This window comes from Humulus lupulus, chromosome 2 (genome assembly GCF_963169125.1).
Source record: "Humulus lupulus chromosome 2, drHumLupu1.1, whole genome shotgun sequence".
Lineage (NCBI taxonomy): Eukaryota > Viridiplantae > Streptophyta > Magnoliopsida > Rosales > Cannabaceae > Humulus > Humulus lupulus.
The window spans coordinates 113,277,862-113,283,787 of record NC_084794.1 but is presented as its reverse complement, the minus strand read 5'-3'; positions in this window follow the sequence as shown (position 1 = coordinate 113,283,787).

Below are 5,926 nucleotides of genomic sequence, written 5' to 3'. Positions count from 1 at the left end.
CTTCTCAGCATCCTCCTTGGCTCTCTCTACCTTGTCCTGAGCAGCGTCCTTCGCGTCGAGCCGAGCCCGCCATTTGGCCACGAGTTCTGCCTCGAAAGAGCCTAGGAAGCTGGTATCGAGATCGACATTACTTGCCCAGATCCTATACATGGCCAGGTCGACCGCCCGATCCTTCTTCTCCTTAAACTCTGCAAGGAGACGAGCCTTTTCGCCCTCCATTATCTCAAAAGTGGCCGCTCTTTCCTCCTTAAGCTTGGCATTGATCTCCTCAAGCTCGACTATCCTGACCTTCATTTGCTCGGTTTTAGCTTCCATCTTCGCCTTTGCGGCCTTATACTCGTTAATAAGCTTAAGCTGAAGATTCTTAGCCTCTTGGGCATAGGACATGCTTGAGTGGACCTCATTGCTCATCTTATAGTTAAGCTGAGCAACAACAGCAAGAGACTGAAACACAAACAAAACCCTATACGAATTGGTGTTGAGCTGGAAAGGGGCGAGCCCAACGAAGTCTAAGAAGTTCTTGAAAAAGGACTTTAAGGGCAGTAAAGCCCCTGCCTTCATGTGCTCTTGGCTCCAGGCCGCGTACTTCAACTTGTTGTTGGGGTTCCCATCTCCCGGGGCACGGCAACTTCACTCGTGGGAGGTCGGAGCTCGACACCTCAGCGAGCCCAATAGTCCAATATTGTGAAGGGCCAAGATGTCGGAGATCTTCCCTAATGAAGAAATCGAGCTCCAGTAGTGCTCGGCCTCGAAGAATTCTCTCTTTGAGGTGGGGATGGAGGTTGACTGCGAGGTAGAAAGGGGGTTTGATGGTTCTCCCATCAGTGAAAATTGAAGGTCCCTTGGCTTGAAGGCGATTGTTACTCTAAGAGTGGGATCGTTGGGGATTGGTTTTGGCTCGGGGTCTGGATCTGGGTGGATGGCGACCCTAAGTCTCTTCCTTTTCCTCTCCTCGACCTCGTCGATTTGACGTCGAAAGTGATCTCGGGTATCTTCTTGCTCACGCCTTAGTTGGTACTCTCGAATCAAGCGCTGATTCTGGGTGAAAGGTGACTCTGGGCTCGAAGTTTTCGGCGAGTAAGGAATTGCGAGCTTTGACCCCCACCGCTTTCCCGAGTTCTGCGCTATCTAGCAAAAGAGCAAAAGGGTGAGGGTCAGTCGAACAAGAAATCAAGAATGAATATTAGGATGACTTAAGCTTGAATGATCGAGGCTACGGGGCAAACTCAATCCAAAGGACGAGGCCAGTCTTGGAGCGTGTATTCCACGGAAAGGAAGGAAGGTGGATTTATTTTTGAAGATCCCGATATTTCAGGGAAAAAAGTTAGCGGTTACTCAAAAAGTGATATTTTTGGGAAATGTGCAATTTAAAAACCCTAATTTTGTACCCAATATCTTGGTGTACAAGATATGTCATCCGAAATTCAAAAACTCAGTAAAAGAACCATATTTGGGTCTTTTACATAAAATCTGGGTTTGGAACCCATGATATTAGAACTTAAGACTAATATTTATCAGCTGAAACACTCTAGTGTGCAAAACTAGTGAGTGAACCAACAGTGCAACAATATAAACGTGCATGAAAACAATGTATATACACAGGCATACGAAGCTATGAACAGAGACTTACACAATGCAGTCGGAGAAAACATAGAGATTGATGACCAAATAAGCGGTTGCAAAAACGATCTCACGTAGTCGAAGAGGCCAACGTTGCTTTGTCTTCTCGGCTTGGAGAACATGCAAGAGCTGGGCAAAGAAATTTCTGGTTTTTTCTTCTTTTCTCTCCCTGAAAGCTTGAACATGAAAGTAAAGTGGGGAAGATGAATGGGGATATATTTATAGACTTCTGGGAATGTTAAAAGCCGGACTAATCTGGACCATTGGCTAGATTTCATATCTGATCCGACGGTCAGGGACCAATGAAATGATAGTACCATAAAGTTGGTAGGCGAACGAACGTGGGCAGGGTTCCAAGGCACTCAAGTACTTTGATTGGTCAATGCCCGGCTGACGCGTGTCCACACTCGAGTGTATTTGATGGTATTCCTTCTCATAGGATTCAAACTGATACTTTTGAGGGGGAAAAATGTTACACCCAGATTTCGAGACAAGAGGTTATGACCCCGAAAATTGGGTTCGTCGAGTGTGAGCTCAAAATGTATGAAAACATCATATGGTCCAGCTGTAAAATCTTTGAAGTAAAACAACGACCTCGAAGATGTGTAACCTCGGGATATTTTCTGAGTTCGAAATGGCACGACACTGGGATATATCTTTTACCGATTGTCTTCAGATAAGACAGTCCGAACTTGTGAAGTGCAAGCTCGGGTGTGACAACTTCAACAGTACCTACCTATCCCGAGCATGGCCTAAAGTTGGGTGACAAGTTCGTAACAGTTCCATAAGTCTTGGTAGTCACAATGCCGATTGCTGATCTCGAAGACCTGATGAGTCACCTGGGATAGCCCATTACGTGTGAACATATTTATTGTACAAATACCAATATTTAAGGGATACCATTTAGTTTGTTATCTGTTCCCGATTTTTATGGGATGTTTCCATGTATATAGGAGATATTGCATTTCATGTCATTATTTGAATTGATGTACAGAATATCTTCCCGAAATATGTGGGAATGAACTCTGTAACCTTCCTTATAAATAGAGGAGGAATGACCACTTGTAAAGGATCGATTTCTGATTTCTGGAGAGAAAGTTCTGGGTAATTCATCTCTGAAGAATTTCTTGAAAACTCTAAGTCTTAATAACATAGACTCGTGGACTGGGTAGAATTAACTGCTGAACCACGTAAAAATCTTCTTGTTTCTCTTCATCATCCATTTGCTTCATAGTTTACATTGTTTAATTGCTCTACGATTTAAGTTGACGAAAAACGGCGTCAACAAAGTGTTAAGTGTGGTGAATTTTTATTTAAATGTTTGTTTATTTTATTTAATTGTTTGTTTGCTTTATTTAATTGTTTGTTATTTTATTTAATTGATAGAAATGTTGGTAGAATTTTTATGAAATTATTTGTTAAATGATATTTAATTATTTTTATTTTAAAATGTGATTATGTGAGATTTGGTTGAATGCACTAAGGTGCATGATAGGTATTGATGCACCCTAGCCATTTAGTGTGTGCAAGTGCATGGTAGTATGGTACACATGTGTAGAATTTTCTACACACTTTGAAGTTGCCTTTTATTGAGTTTATTAGAATTATTATTAAAAAATAAATAAATAAAAAGGACGGAGAAACCATGAGTTGGACGTGTGTGTAGTGGGAAATGATATTGGATTTTTCTATATTTTTCTTTAAGAAAATAAATTAAATTTGAGGATAATAGCTATTTTGGGAAAGGAAGCGATCGTCTTTTATTTTCCACCTATTGTGATAAAAATAAATAAATATGAATTAAGACAAAATATGGAGAGAATAGGAAACTTACCATTTCTCTTAAGTGGACCGTTATGGAGAGAATTAGGTTAAAGGGGGAATGAATTGGAGGAGAGAGCCATTTGCTTGTGGCTGCCAAAATTAGAGAGAGAAGGAGAGAGAGAGAGATGCGAGCTAGAGAGAGAAATAGGAGAGGAAGGAAGAAGAAGGAGAAGAGAAACCAAGTCTAGAGTATGTTTTCTTTGTGATATTGTTTGTCTATTTCCCTTCTTTTGATTCTAGTGATATTGACTTTGTTTTCATTGTTGTGTGTTGTTGAATCTTTCTTCTTCTCATGGTTGATTTTGAAAAACCCTAGGTTTGAACAAGGGGTGATAAAAATTGGTATTGGTCACCTTGTGTTCTTGATTCTATCAATCAAGAAAGGTAATGAACCCTTGACCTTTTTGGTTTTATGTATTGATAGTTTATATGAATGGGAATATTGATTTTTGAATCTTTTGATGTTGGGATTGAAAGGTTGTGTTGGGTGCATGTATGGGAGGTTTGATCTAGGCATGGTTATGATTTGTGTGAGATGTTGGAATGATAATGTTCTTATGTTCATGGTAATGAGTTTGAAAGGGAAGGTTGTTTCTGAGGGTTTCGACCTATGGGGTTTGGGCATATTGGGTTGTTTGATTTTCTTGTGTTTCATACATGTTAGAAACATGCTAGGTTTCATGTGTAAATAGATGAGAATTTTGTGTCAATTCTTGTTGGGTATCCTAGGTGTTTCAGCCTAGGGGTGATGTTCAAGCATGATTGTTGTTTATCCAAAAAAATAGCTGTGGATGACGTGGCAAGAATTTTAGACACGTGGCCGACACGTGGCAGAGATGCTGCTCGCCTATCGACCAAAGATACTTCCATATGCAAGATTCAAGTTTTATATACGACCAGCCTGGTCGTATACTCCGTTCATTTATGAGTAAATTTGTATAGTTGTAATGATATCCGAGAATATCTCTTCATTATAACCTGAATATCCGTTTATTAAGGAAAGATATGATTAGTTGACTCATGTAACCCTCCTTGAGCCTATAAATATACAAGAAATAGCTCAAGGGGGGATCTTTTTGATCTTTTTCTGAATTGTATTGCTATTATCCATCGTTTGTATTGTTTTTCTTTCTAAGGTCTGTGAAACTCAGGAACCCTAGTTCTTTGATCACACCTTTGAAGCGCAATATTAATAATAGTATCAAGTGGACGTAGGTCATTACCAATCACTGGGGCCGAACCACTATAATTCTTTGTGTTCTTTACTTTCCATTAGATTGTTTTCTCAAGCATCGTACTATTTTCCTGTCGTATACTTGACTTCGTGTCATTGAACAAAATGAGGGTCAACATTCTGGTGCTTTCATTGAGAGCTTGTGAAAGAATTTGATGGAAAAAACTTCCAAGAAGACTGGACAGGCTGCTGCCGCTGCATCATCCCAGCCACCTCCCCCAAATGTGGCTGAGGACGAACCCCATTTGGAGTTTGATGAGGAGGAGTTAGATTCTGAGACCCTGAAGGCAACACTGGGGGTGTTGCAGGATGAGTTGGCCAATCTGAGGGCCAATCAAGAGAATGCTGCCGAGATAATGGCGTCGCAGCAAAGGGAGATAGAGCGCCAACGTCAGGAACTGAGCGAGCGGCAGGCTGAGATGGACCGTCGGCAGAGGGATGCCATGGCCGCCCTTGAAGCAGCCCTCTAGCTGGCTAGGAATCAGGCTGTGCCAGCCTCCCAGCCTGATCAGCCACCAAATGGGCCACCTCAAAGGGGTCCCAATCCTAGTCCTCCGCTCTAGCCAGTAAGCCCTCAGAGGTCGGAGCAGCCACCTATGGCATAGGATGATGTCCCACCTAGGGATCCTGAGCAGCAGTCTCTGTCTCAGGCTGGTCGAGGCAATCCCTCGCGCCTGAGGCAGAATAGGGCTGGGCAACCGCCCTGCAGCCCTAGACGCCCAGGGGATGAAGAGCCGCATCCACCGAGCAGGGGGCAACGTCCTTTTGCCAACAGGAGGAACTCAGAGACAGGTTCTGCGGTCAGGGGCCCCCCATGGCATAACAATGCATGAGGACCCACCGACCAACGCAGGCCTCCCTCTAACGCTCGGGAGATGCCAGCCCAAGGAGGCAACATAGGGAATACTCGGTCGCACCATAGCCAGCCACGATTCAGAGATGGCCATTGCTACAATGAAGCCAACTCTGGTAGAGGAAATGCGGGTCGGAGGAACGAAGAGAGAGGTGGAGGCAGGAGCCCCCCACCCAGAGAAGACTGACCTGCAAGTCATAACAGTAGGGGGCAGCCCAGGTAGAATAACGTCTTTAGTCAGCTCGGAGCCAGCGAGCAGCGGCGAAGAGACGATGATTTGAGGGATGTACTTAACAACCGCCGAGAAAGGCACGATGAGTACATTCCCCCGGCACCAAAGGCCCCAGCAATCCCAGAAGCTTTTCAGGCTCAAATTGATGCCTTGAACCAAGCTG